Source organism: Phyllobates terribilis, unplaced genomic scaffold, assembly GCF_046119375.1.
Source record: "Phyllobates terribilis strain yellow unplaced genomic scaffold, ASM4611937v1 Scaffold_7__3_contigs__length_470593459, whole genome shotgun sequence".
Lineage (NCBI taxonomy): Eukaryota > Metazoa > Chordata > Amphibia > Anura > Dendrobatidae > Phyllobates > Phyllobates terribilis.
In genome coordinates this window covers 407,669,993-407,684,833 of record NW_027362767.1, presented here as the reverse complement: position 1 = coordinate 407,684,833, position 14,841 = coordinate 407,669,993, and the positions used below count along the sequence as shown (strand labels likewise).

Here is a 14,841-nt window from a genome sequence, read left to right as displayed (position 1 = left end):
TGAATGAGCTGTCAGGTCCTCCAAGGAGAGAGGCGCCTTTTGTAGCCTCTCTCTACTCTGCTTGATAGATTAGGGTCCGGATATGGTAAGCCCCCTCTTCTTACTAGCCCCCTCTACTATAAAGAGCCCTTGAAGATCTCCGATCCCAGTGAACGGAGAAGAAATATCCCAGGTCTGAGTCCTGGGCAACATATCAGACGACGCCTGAGGTTGCGCTTGTGTTTCATCCCAGCTTGGAGCGTTTCGCCATCTTAATTGCTTCCTTCACATGTGATTCTGATATAATTTGACTCTGATGAGAAGCTCAATCTGTCTTCAAGTTCATTCCGGATGATGTACGAGGTGTTTCCACTTCTGAACATAGAAATATTTGGATTCTGTACCGACCGTTGGCTTTACATCCATCGTATGCCTACTGTTCACCGCGCCGAGGATCAGATCTGTAATATGATGTGGGGGAAGCTCATATGTACCACGTAGGGTCCAAAACACTGAAGGGAATGTTCTCACATCTACCACCCAATAATCCAGACAGCCCACCACTGAAGGAGCCAGAGACCACAGACGTAGACCTCCTCTGACATGTAATGGATCCATAACATGGTGCCCATAGTCTGCCATGGGCCGTATTGTACATCCTAGAGCCTCCTAGGGAGCTGCGATGTTTCTGTAGAGAATATGGTGCTTTATAGAACAGAGTGACCTGACAGCACACTATATGGCAGTGCACAGGACTGTCAGCACACTATATGGCAGTGCACAGGACTGTCAGCACACTATATGGCAGTGCACAGGACTGTCAGTATACTATATGGCAGTACACAGGACTGTCAGTATACTATATGGCAGTACACAGGACTGTCAGTATACTATATGGCAGTACACAGGACTGTCACCACACTATATGGCAGTGCACAGGACTGTCAGCACACTATATGGCAGTACACAGGACTGTCAGCACACTATATGGCAGTACACAGGACTGTCAGTATACTATATGGCAGTGCACAGGACTGTCAGCACACTATATGGCAGTGCACAGGACTGTCAGCACACTATATGGCAGTACACAGGACTGTCAGTATACTATATGGCAGTGCACAGGACTGTCAGCACACTATATGGCAGTGCACAGGACTGTCAGCACACTATATGGCAGTGCACAGGACTGTCAGTATACTATATGGCAGTACACAGGACTGTCAGCACACTATATGGCAGTGCACAGGACTGTCAGTATACTATATGGCAGTACACAGGACTGTCAGTATACTATATGGCAGTACACAGGACTGTCAGTATACTATATGGCAGTGCACAGGACTGTCAGCACACTATATGGCAGTACACAGGACTGTCAGCACACTATATGGCAGTGCACAGGACTGTCAGCACACTATATGGCAGTACACAGGACTGTCAGTATACTATATGGCAGTACACAGGACTGGCAGTACATTATATGGCAGTACACAGGACTGTCAACACACTATATGGCAGTACACAGGACTGTCAGTATACTATAAGGCAGTACACAGGACTGTCAGTATACTATATGGCAGTGCACAGGACTGTCAGCACACTATATGGCAGTACACAGAACTGTCAGCACACTATATGGCAGTGCACAGGACTGTCAGTATACTATATGGCAGTACACAGGACTGTCAGTATACTATATGGCAGTACACAGGACTGTCAGTATACTATATGGCAGTACACAGGACTGGCAGTACATTATATGGCAGTACACAGGACTGTCAGCACACTATATGGCAGTACACAGGACTGTCAGTATACTATATGGCAGTGCACAGGACTGTCAGCACACTATATGGCAGTACACAGGACTGTCAGTACACTATATGGCAGTACACAGGACTGTCAGCACACTATATGGCAGTACACAGGACTGTCAGTACACTATATGGCAGTGCACAGGACTGTCAGTATACTATATGGCAGTACACAGGACTGTCAGCACACTATATGGCAGTACACAGGACTGTCAGTATACTATATGGCAGTACACAGGACTGTCAGTACACTATATGGCAGTACACAGGACTGTCAGTACACTATATGGCAGTGCACAGGACTGTCAGTATACTATATGGCAGTACACAGGACTGTCAGCACACTATATGGCAGTACACAGGACTGTCAGTACACTATATGGCAGTACACAGGACTGTCAGCACACTATATGGCAGTGCACAGGACTGTCAGTATACTATATGGCAGTACACAGGACTGTCAGTATACTATATGGCAGTACACAGGACTGTCAGTACACTATATGGCAGTACACAGGACTGTCAGTACACTATATGGCAGTACACAGGACTGTCAGTATACTATATGGCAGTACATAGATCTGTCAGTACATTATATGGCAGTACACAGGACTGTCAATACACTATATGGCAGTACACAGGACTTGTCAGTATACTATATGGCAGTACACAGGACTGTCAGTATACTATATGGCAGTACACAGGACTGTCAGTACATTATATGGCAGTACATAGATCTGTCAGTACATTATATGGCAGTACACAGGACTGTCAATACACTATATGGCAGTACACAGGACTGTCAATACACTATATGGCAGTACACAGGACTGTCAGTACATTATATGGCAGTACACAGGACTGTCAGTATACCATATGGCAGTACACAGGACTGTCAGCACACTATATGGCAGTACACAGGACTGTCAGTATACCATATGGCAGTACACAGGACTGTCAGTACACCATATGGCAGTACACAGGACTATCAGTACATCATATGGCAGTACACAGGACTGTCAGTACACTATATGGCAGTACACAGGACTGTCAGTACACTATATGGCAGTACACAGGACTGTCAGTATACTATATGGCAGTACACAGGACTGTCAGTATACTATATGGCAGTACACAGAACTGTCAGTACATTATATGGCAGTACACAGGACTGTCAGTACACTATATGGCAGTACACAGATCTGTCAGCACACCATATGGCAGTACACAGGACTGTCAGTACACTATATGGCAGTACACAGATCTGTCAGCACACCATATGGCAGTACACAGGACTGTCAGTACACTATAAGGCAGTACACAGATCTGTCAGTGCACCATATGGCAGTACAGAGGACTGTCAGTATACCATATGGCAGTACACAGGACTGTCAGTACACCATATTGCAGTACACAAGACTGTCAGTACACCATATTGCAGTACACAAGACTGTCAGTACACCATATTGCTGTACACAAGACTGTCAGTACACCATATTGCAGTACATAAGACTGTCAGTACACCATATGGCAGTACATATGACTGTCAGTACACCATATTGCAGTACACAAGACTGTCAGTACACCATATGGCAGTACACAGGACTGTCAGTACACTATATGGCAGTAAACAGACCTGACAGCACACCATATGGCAGTACATCGACATAACAACACACCCTATTGCAGCACACAGAACTGACAGTACACCAAATGGCAGTACACATGACTATCAGTAAATAATATGGCAGTACACAGACCTGAAAGTACACTATATGGCAGTACACAGACCTGACAGTACACCAAATTGCAATATGTGAACCTAGGAGCACCACATATTGAATTATGTGGGCCTTCCAGCACACCATACTACAGCACACCATACTGTCGCTCACATATCTAACAATACACAGTATACCAGTATGTGAGTCTGCCAGCATGCTATATGAAAGTACACAGACCTGATAGCACACCATACTGCAGCACATGGACCCCACAGCTCACAATATGGCAGTACACTAAAGGTAGGACAAAAGACCTGTCAATACACCATATGGCAATACACAGACATGTCAGTACACCATATGGCAATACTCAGACATGTCAGTACACCATATGGCAGTACAAAGGCCTGACAACACTACATATAGCAGCAATGAGACCAGACAGCACCACATATGACAGCACACAGACCTTGCAGCACATCCTAGTGCTGAACATAGACTGTATTGCAGACCTGTAGGGACTCCATGTCTCGCCATAGAGGACCCATGCCCCGCCATAGAGGTCCCATGCCCCACCATAGAGGACCCATGCCCCGCCATAGAGGTCCCATGCCCCGCCACAGAGGTCCCATGCCCCGCCATAGAGGTCCCATGCCCCGCCATAGAGGACCCATGCCCCGCCATAGAGGACCCATGCCCTGCCATAGAGGACCCATGCCCCGCCATAGAGGACCCATGTAGAGGACCCATGTCCCACCATAGAGGTCCCATGCCCCGCCATAGAGGTCCCATGCCCCGCCATAGAGGTCCCATGCCCCGCCATAGAGGTCCCATGCCCCGCCATAGAGGACCCATGCCCCGCCATAGAGGACCCATGCCCTGCCATAGAGGTCCCATGCCCCGCCATAGAGGACCCATACCCTGCCATAGAAGACCCATGCCCCGCCATAGAGGACCCATGCCCTGCCATAGAGGACCCATGCCCTGCCATAGAGGACCCATGTAGAGGACCCATGTCCCACCATAGAGGACCCATACCCTGCCATAGAGGACCCATGTAGAGGACCCATGTCCCACCATAGAGGACGCATGCCCTGCCATAGAGGACCCATGCCCCGCCATAGAGGACCCATGCCCATGGCTTTGCACAAGCTCTAACCTGACGTAGGTAATAACTATAATATAGTGTGCATGTAAAAAGTTTCTATAAACAGAAGAGTAATTGTTCTGCCCTGTAATGCTGCCCAGCGGACTATAGCTGGGCTTTATGGTTGGGCACGATGTCCGCTGTGTGGCATGAGAATGTGTCTTGGCATTATCCATGTGCACGACTAGGAGAAAAGCTTTATGTCCTTAAAGTTGAGCTCCGGAAAAACTTTTATAAACTGCTCACATTTTATAATGATTCCTTGCCAACCATTGAAAATGTCTTTACCCACAATGACCCGGTGTAACTAATATCTCCGCAGTTTTTATCCCATCGCAGGCTATATACCCGTATACATGTCCGCTGCTCGTCAGCTCATTACTATATATAAAATGCCCTCATCTCTGTGACCAGTATAATGCAGAGTCTGTGGCTCGTATTTCTGGGCCGTGGGCCAGTTCATTATAGATACTGTCGGGCAAATCTTCAGAAATTGTGAAAGATCTTGGTCTGGACAATGTGGGAGAAAAGGGGGCAAATGCCCCATGACCTATTCTCATAAAGGGGTTTTCCAATTTTGGGAAACTCCTGTCCCCAATAGCAGTTTGCTAAAAAAAACAAAAAAAAAAACAAGACAAACTGTGCTTTATTCCCCCTCCCTGGGTCCAGTGTGGAGTCTCCACTGCTGTTCCTGATGTCTCCTATTGTCTCCAGCACTGACGTCTCATCGACAGCGCTGCAGCCAATAACTGAGCTCCGCAGCTCATGGTTGACAGCACAAGATCAGAGCCAAATGACACCGTATGGCGCTATTATGTGGATACTGTATGACATTGTTATTTGCATATTGAATGACATTGTTATTTGGACATTGTATTGCACTATTATTTGGACACTCTATAGCACTATTATTTCGGCACTGTATGGTACTTTTATTTGGACACTTTATGGCACTTTTTTGGGCACAGTATGGCACTGCTATTTGGATATTGTGTTATTATTAATTGGATATTGCATAGGACTTTTATTTGGACAATGTATAGCAAAGTTATTTGCACACTGTATGTCAATGTTATTTGGACACTTTAAGGCACTTTTGTTTGGACACTATATGGCACTGTTATTTGGACACTGTATTGCACTTTTATTTGGACACTATATGGCATCATGGCACTGTTATTTGCACACTGCATGGCACTGTTATTTGGACACTGTATAGCATTGTTATTTGGGCACTGTATGACACTTTTATGTGGACACTGTATGGCTGTTATTTGGACACTATATGGCACTGTTATTTGGACACTCCATGGCACTGTTATTTGGACACTGTATGGTACTTTTAATTGGACACTGTATGGCTCTGTTATGTGGACACTGTATAGCATTGTTATTTGGACACTGTATAGCTCTGTTATTTGGACACTGCATAGCATTGTTATTTGGACACTGTATGACACTTTTATGTGGACACTGTATGGCATTGTTATTTGGACACTATATGGCACTGTTATTTGGACACTGTATGGCACTATTTGGACACTGTATGGCACTATTTGGACACTGTATGGGACTGTTATTTGGACACTGTATGGTACTTTTATTTGGACACTATGGTTCTGTTGGGACACTTTATGGCACTCTTATTTGGACACTTTATGGCACTGTTATTTGGACACTGTATCTCACTGTTATTTGCGCACTGTATAACATTGTTATTTGGACACTGTATGGTACTTTTATATGGACACTGTATGGCTCTGTTATGTGGACAAGGTATGTTTCTGTTGGACACTTTATGGCACTGTTATTTGGACACTTTATGGCACTATTATGTGGACACTGTATGGCACTGTTATTTGGACACTGTACGCATTCTGTGTGACTTTGCATGGTACTGTTATGTGCATACAGAATAACTAGGCCGATAGTTTATGTACACAAGGCACGCAGGGCCGGACCATCCCTCATACGTCTCTACTCACACAGTGATAGATAGCTCAGGGCAGCACATTATAGCGTAAATAGTTAATTACTGAATTGACATCACCGTTTGCTGGCCATCCAGATGAGGAGAGGGTTAACCATCTGGAGGGGGTTCAGTAGGGGAAGGAGACAAGGGTTTGGATGTTGGTGCAGGGAGGAGGGGGCTGTGTACAGGAATGCTGGAGTAATCTCACAATGTCCCCACAGCTGGAGCAGAGGAGACAACCGCAGCAGCAAGAAGATCCACAGAATAGACCGCAAGCTTTTCAGACTCTTCCATAAGCTCCATGCTTATCCTATCCATATATATGTATTATAGCACTTTGTCTATCATGGCGGATAGCAGAGATGCTGCATCATCCTCCTCTTAGAACATTTGGGACATTAGATTACATTTTGGGTAGTCTATTATTTCAGTGTCTCATGTTATATACCCAACGGTGACATATCAGGATAGGATAAATAATACCGAAATCCCCTCAAAATGCAAAATACGGAAATCACATACAATATACTGTACAATACCGATATTATCTGTGAAGCGCTGTGGAATTAATGGCGCTATATAAGTGAGTAAAATAAATAATACTCATATCAGCATGTAATATGTTATACTGATACCACTATATAAAATACACTGATATCACTTATAATATACTGTACAATGCTGATATTATATAGTATACTGATCTCACATATAATATAGTGTATAATATACTGTATAAGCCTGATATCAGCCTATAATATGTTATACCGAAACCACTACATGCCATATAATAATGTTTATTTTGCCACCTACGGATATCACCATACCATATACATATACAGTATATATATACATATTATATATATATATGTGTGTGTGTCAAAAGGGGCCAGTTTAATCTCTTATATTATTCTTATATTATTTATAAATGTAAATCCGCCACATGGTTTCAGAGATATGGTCCTTTTTACCTAGTGCTAATTTTTATGGTCTCTACAAGGGGCGTGGCTCACAGGGTAATTATGCAGATCAGCTTAATGACACGCCCCAGAGGATCCTGTGAACCACACCCCCTTATAAAGGCCATAAAAGTTAGCACTAAATTAAAAGGCCCATATCTCTGGATCCTTATGGCAGATTTATGTTTATAAATGATCATACATTAGCTAATAATAGCTGATATACAACTTTAAGACCCCCCATACACATCAGATGAAAGTTAGGCAAACTCCCTGATTTCAGCGAGGACCAGCTGATCATCTGATGTGTATGGGGTCTCCTGACTCTCCCCCGACAGATGATGTCGGATAATTGAAGGACTCAGGTGTTAAATTATAACTCCTGATCCTTTTGTTTTCAGGGTAATGAATCCCCAATTAGAGGCGTCTGGCAGCGGCTTTTTCCTCTCTGTCCGTTGAACAATTCACAAGCCGAGCGGTCCTGTTCTGTCCATGCAGAGATAGATTTTGGCGGAGTAGCATGGTCGTTCGTCAGCTGTCTCGTGTATGGCCGGATTTAGATAGCTGTTGGCCATACACGAGACAGCTGTTGGCTTTTCCGGCTGTCTACACTTTGTACATCTAGTTGCCACCAGAGGTGAAAACAACTAATCAGTTGGGGTGCCAGGTACCGGACCACCACCAATCATATTACCTATCCTAGGGACAAGTTGTGGACAACCCTATTAATGTGTATGAGACCCTTTAGTAAATGTGCCCCAATGAGCCCTGCATGCTCAATGTTCAAAGGAAGACATCAGGAACATTGGATATCAGGTAAGGGCGAAGGAAACGTCTGGCACGCTCTACTTCTCATGTCCACTTCCTCAATGTTAACCAAGTCCCCATGACTCCATTTAGTTCTATCCCCTTATTGTTCTCATCCCGTCAATCGGATCCTTTGGATCAAAATGGATTTCCATCAAAAACTGTTGATTTTGATCTTAGAAGTCAGTTTCCTTATAAGTTTTTTTATGGTAAAAATGCAGTAGGAGCAAACAAGTAGGAAAACGAATGCAACTGCCTGTGGATTTCAAAGAAGAATATTCTAGAGGGCGACGAGGCATGAAAAGGGATGTTAGATGAATGGTGGTCCACCACCACCGGGACCACTGTGTCCACAGATAATTCAGAAGCCAATTATGCTTGTAACCAGGCTAATGAAAGTTAGTCAAACATTGACTTAAATAGGGAGTTTGGTAGATGCTGGTCATCTTGGAAGCTTTGCAGATACCTCCTGACCTCAAAGCTACTGATTGCGGTTGGGGGTTGTACTGTAAAGTGAAGGTTAATCTTTCCTGGGAAAGTAGGGAGGTTGAAATCACTCAGCCATGGTTCAGTAAGAGAAATAATTTGTGTTCCTCCTCTCCCCAACATCTGGTCATTAGAGGAGCCTAGAAGGCAGATCTTTTCTGAGCTCTTCTCATATGTTTTCTGTAAACATTCTCCTAATCTCCCTCTTCCTCGCTTCCGGCTTCTGTAGTAAGGTCCTCTCTAATGATCTTCTCTCTGCTCCTCACACTCTTGTCCTCCTCATTGACATACTATTGCCCCATGCTGACAATAAAAATTAAAGGCCCCCATACACATTAAGCTAAAGTCAACCAATACTGACAATCGAATTTGGATCTGGCATTTTGGATCTCCAATGGCTGATCCTTTTGTTCTCTGGAATATAAATTGTCACCACCGGAGTTTTGACGTTGGCTCTCCTATGTGTGAATAGGGGGAGATAGCTGTCGTTCGGCCTACAGTTATCTAACATGTGTGATGAACTTAAAGTAAATCTATCAGTAACATCAACCCCTCCAAACCACATACAGTGAAGGAAATAATTATTTGATCCCTTGCTGTTTTTATAAGTTTGCCCACTGACAAAGACATGAACAGTCTATAATTTTAAGGGTAGGTTAATTTTAACATAGATAGAATAGCCAAAAAAAATTCCAGAAAATCACATTGTATAAATTAGATACATTTTTTTTTTCATTTTGCAGTGAGAAATAAGTATTTGATCCCCCACAAACCATTATGAGTCCTGGCTCCTACAGGCCAGTTAGATGCTCCTAATCAACTCGTTACCTGCGTTAAAGACAGTTGTCTTACATAGTCACCTGTATAAAAGACTCCTGTCCACAGACTCAATTAATCAGTCAGACTCTAACCTCTACAACATGGGCAAGACCAAAGAGTTTTCTAAGGATGTCAAGGACAAGATCACAGACCTGCACAAAGCTGGAATGGGCTACAAAACCAAAAGTCTGACTCTGGGGGAGAAGGAGACAACTGTTGGTGCAATAGAAAGAAAATGGAAGAAATACAAAATGACTGTCAATCGACATCGATCTGGGGCACCATGCAAAATCTCACCTCGTGGGGTATCCTTGATCACGGGGAAGGTGAGAAATCAGCCTAAAACTACACGGGGGGGGGGGGGGACGACTTAATAATGATCTCAAGGCAGCTGGGACCACAGTAACCAAGAAAACCATTGGTAACACATTACGCCAAGGTTTAAAATCCTGCAGTGCCCGCAAGGTCCCCCTGCTCAAGAAGGCACATGTGCAGGCCCATCTGAAGTTTGCCAATGAACACCTGGATGATTCTGTCTGTTATTGGGAGAAGATGCTGTGGTCAGATGAGACAAAAATTGAGCTCTTCGGCATTAACTCAACTCGCCGTGTTTGGAGGAAGAGAAATGCTGCCTATGACCCAAAGAACACCATCCCCACTGTCAAGCATGGAGGTGGAAACATTATGTTTTGGGGGTGTTTGTCTGCTAAGGGCACAGGACTACTTCATCGCATCAATGGGAGAATGGATGGAGCCATGTACCGTAAAATCCTGAGTGACAACCTCCTTCCCTCCGCAGGGACATTAAAAGTGGGTCTTATCTGGGTCTTCCAGCAAAACAATGACCCCAAACATACAGCCAAGGCAACAAAGGAGGGGCTGAAAATGAAGCACATTAAGGTCATGGAGTGGCCTAGCTGGTCTCCAGACCTTAATCCCATAGAAAACTTATGGAGGGAGTTGAAGCTCCGAGTTGCCAAGCGACAGCCTCAAAATCAGAATGATTTAGAGATGATCTGCAAAGAGGAGTGGACCAAAACTCCTCCTGACATGTGCGCAACCCTCATCATCAACTACAAACAACGTCTGACTGCTGTGCTTGCCAACAAGGGTTTTGCCACCAAGTATTAAGTGTTGTTTGCCAGAGGGATCTAATACTTATTTCTCACAGAAAAATAGAAATAAATGTATCTAATTTATACAATGTGATTTTCTTGATTTTTTTTTGGATATTCTATCTCTCAATGTTAAAATTAACCTACCCTTAAAATTATAGACTGTTCATGTCTTTGTCAGTGGGCAAACTTACAAAAACAGCAAGGGATCAAATAATTATTTCCTTCACTGTATATGGGCAGGTCTTTGAAATGTAAATCCATCAACACCTTAATATTGTCTATCTGTTGCTGCATTGCAGAGTAGCATTTTTAATCACATGCAAATTAAGCATTAAATGCTCTGGGCATGGCAAAGCACTTAATGAGCCTGTTCCTTGACTCCCTCCTCCTGCCTCATAATCTTGATTGATAGCTCACTGTCTGATTTCCTTGCTTGCCTCCTGACATCACATAGACAGTGAGCGATCAATCAAGCTAAAGATGCTTGTGCTTGGCAGGGAAACAAAGGGAGAGAGTAGCTTGGGAAGTGCTATAAGATATAAAAACAATAATTATCTAGGAATACAGCAACAGATAGAACATATAAAAATGGCAATGGACTTACATTTCAGAGACCTGCATGTCTCCTTATGTGGTTTTGGTGGGTTGATCTTTTTGACAGATTCTATTTAAGAAGAAGATTGCATTGAGCAAAAAGATCTGGAGGACCACCGGCAACAATAGTAGTCGGTGACTGGTGGACCAAAGCCCTGTGAATCTCGTCCTAGCTGTGAGCATCCCTGGCCCCTATTCTGATTAGTAGGTCTGGCGCAATGTCATTGGTGGGGGATGAGACAAATGTATGACGTTGTTCCGGGTCTACTAATCAGAAGAAGCACCGGGTATGCTGGCAGGTAACAGGGTTGCTGGGCTTTGGTCTGTATCTAGTTATTAACCATTCTGACCTGTTAACCACTTAGGCAACTTGAAAAAGGATCCAATCACTCATAGTGAAGGGCGGTACACACTAATGATGAAATTGGAGATTAAATTTCAAAAGAGACTTTAGGGTCTGCAATGGGGTCCATAAACAGGCCTATCTCTACCTCAAGATGGCCCCTTCTCACTTTCCAGTGAGCACTGTAAACGTGCTCTGGATTCTCCAAGGAAGAAGTGAATCTGGCTGTATTCCCCCACAGCCAGCCTCCTATCATATTCAAAAATACTACAGTAATTTAGGTCTTTGCTCCATTTACTTCAAGTGTTTGTATATTCTGTGAGCACAATTTTGTTTTTTTAATGTTCGCCTTTGAAAATTATAAGAAATGAAAGATATGAAGGAGGGAGCAGCTCTACACAGAGGTCGTGTACGAAGATGAATAATCCGATTGTCATCACCGTAAACTATGCAAATAAACAATAGTACGAATGTTGTAGGAGTACCGTGGACATCTGCAGCCCAGGACATCCCCGTACAGACCAACAGGCATGGAGGCATCCCTGACATTTACAGGACAATAAGCTCTTTGTGGAGAGGAGATATTAAAAAAAAGAACAAAAAAAGACACTAATTGTAATGGGAGTGATCTAAACAAGGAAGGGCCGAGTCACCCCTGACCAGGTCTGATTAGAAGAATTTGGGTTTAGAAGAAATGATTTAACCTGTTAGGGTCCATCCATGCTCGTCGCAAATTGGCAAGCGTGGATCCTATACAACACTAGTCCCTATAATTTCCTTATGAACCGGTAATTGCTGCGTGTGCCTCTATTGTTAGAACCCTCCTGTTTGTTTTTTCCATCTTGTGTTTTGCGGTCACGTGACCATCGGCCTTTATATTCCAGCTCCGCCCTTTTGGCTCTGCTGGACTTCAGTGTTGGACTGTTTCTCTAGCCAGGTGCTTCTGTGCCTTTCTCTGTCAGTTCGTTTGGTCCTTCTGGGACCTCTAGTACTTTTTTTGTCTGTTTGTCTTTTTGTGTTCTGCAACAAATTCTCTGTTTAGGAGGTGTCTCATTTTTGTCCCAGTCCTTAGTTCTTTTAGGGACCCCTCCCCTTATGCTACAGGACTTCGTTCAGACTAGCCGAGGACTAAGGCGGGTCTGTTCGCTAGGAACAGGCAGCCCGCTACATTGTAGGGATTCAGCTTAGTTTTACTGTAGGGACAGTTTTCCCTTTTCTTTCCTTAGTATATGTTGCAGATCATAACATCTATGAGGCTCCGTATTCTCCCCTAGAAGTAGTTGGGGGATCTTTATATGCTGATCATTGGGAGGGTTCCCAATGGGTTCTTAGGCTTTAGGAATCCTTACATGCAAGTTTTCTACTCATCAGTTAAGATTTGTGACCTAGTACCTCTTGTTCTATCCCCGTTTTGACCTTTTGCCCATCCTCTGACTATGTCTCCATCTCATCCACTGGCTTGTCCCATGTTGACCACTTTCTTGGACATGACCCTCGGGAACGCTATGGTGCCAACGGCACCACCAATTGATGACTACACGGAGAAATTGGGGATCCAATCGAGAAAGCTCAAACTGGGACCAAGGGGAAAAATAGGGAGATTACTGAGACTCCGCACCCCAACGCCAAACTCATTGAGGCTTTGAAGATCCATTACTTTAGATAGAGAAGTTAATATGGGACCTTCAGGTTAGAGGTCTACACAGTACGATGCTGTTAGTATGGTGGATAGTGTATACAAGGGAGGAAATTGGTATTCAACGTGACGGAAATAATAATCTAAGACTCACCAAAAATAGCCACTGCCAGATATCTTCATCCCATTGTGAGAGGACGTAAATTCTGAGGAGGATGAAGAGCCTAAAGCTGGAAAGATATGAAAATGTTAGATGGTCGGAAAGTAAAGGTTAATTGGCAAGACATGGAAATAGATGTAGTGGTAAATTTGTTTCTACGATTCCTAAGAGCTGATCTTGGGGGCTATCACTGCAGTAGGGTGTTGGTGGTATACATGGGCATGTCCATGGTAGCGTTTGTAGAGAAACAAAGCGCCCGTAAAGGCAAATTGTTGATTTTTTTTTATGAAAAACAATTACAAAAATGATTTAAGGTAAAAAAAATGTCTCCAAAGGTGGACAACCTGACGGAAGTCTATGGGGTAAAATTACTCCTTTGGCATAGTACCGGCATGGCTCTACTATTACCCCACAGGCCACCCTTGCCTACATGTGCTCAACTATTTTAATGCCATTTTGTGAAATAGCATGGCATAGACAATAAAGGGGTTGCAATTTTTTTTTACTTAAATGCATGCAATCTGGGTTTCAATAATCATTTTGCACCATTTGCCTTTTCTACGATTGAGTCCCTAAGTGCTCATCTTGGAGGGGGGGGGCGACAACTGCAGTACGGTGTCGGTGATGTACATGGGCATGTCCATATAAATGAGCAGGACACATGTATGCTGCACCGTCTATTGCCGGCTTCTGAAGGAGTAAACTTAGAATCCATCAGTGAGCTCATTCTGAGTTTGTAGAAGAGTTTGTAATTCTTTTATCTGTTCTTTTTTCTCTGAGCTCCTTTCAGCTCATTTATGACTATAGACAACATAAAAATGAACGTGCTGGCGAAATAAGCTCCAATAAAAGCCAAACTGTGCACAATTTCAAATGGCACCCAATTGCAAAACTGATTTTTAGTCCCAAATACATGCATTTAAGTAAAAAAAAAAATCAAACAAAATCTATGAACAGTAGTCATGCAGGACACCAATGGTACACCAAGAGGTATTATATGGTGGGCAGCGTGGAGAGAATAGAGACGACTGGGATCAACTTGAGACTCTTTGGAAACCTTGAAATTGGCTCTGACCCTAACACTTATACACAGTTTTTTAAGCCCCCCCCCCCATCATAACGATTGTGAGATAATTGGGACTGATATGTGAAGGCCTATTTTCTCCATGTTGGCTGCAGATGAGAGGTGGGTTCGGGGTGGACATACATTTGTAAGAATTTCTGCGCTTCATCCTTCTATGGTTGGTAGACGGCTGGCAGCGAGCCATTATTGTGGCTCT

General features: G+C 43.7%; 1 protein-coding gene across 1 annotated transcript in view; it reads right to left on the bottom strand.

Annotated features, from left to right (window-relative positions):
- PLEKHG2 (pleckstrin homology and RhoGEF domain containing G2) overlaps positions 1-14,841 on the bottom strand; it is an 86,970-nt gene that overhangs the window by 60,509 nt on the left and 11,620 nt on the right. The window contains exon 2 of the mRNA XM_073641708.1: positions 13,556-13,631. The gene's annotated coding sequence lies outside the window, so the exon portion shown is untranslated. The remainder of the gene's footprint in view (positions 1-13,555; positions 13,632-14,841) is intronic.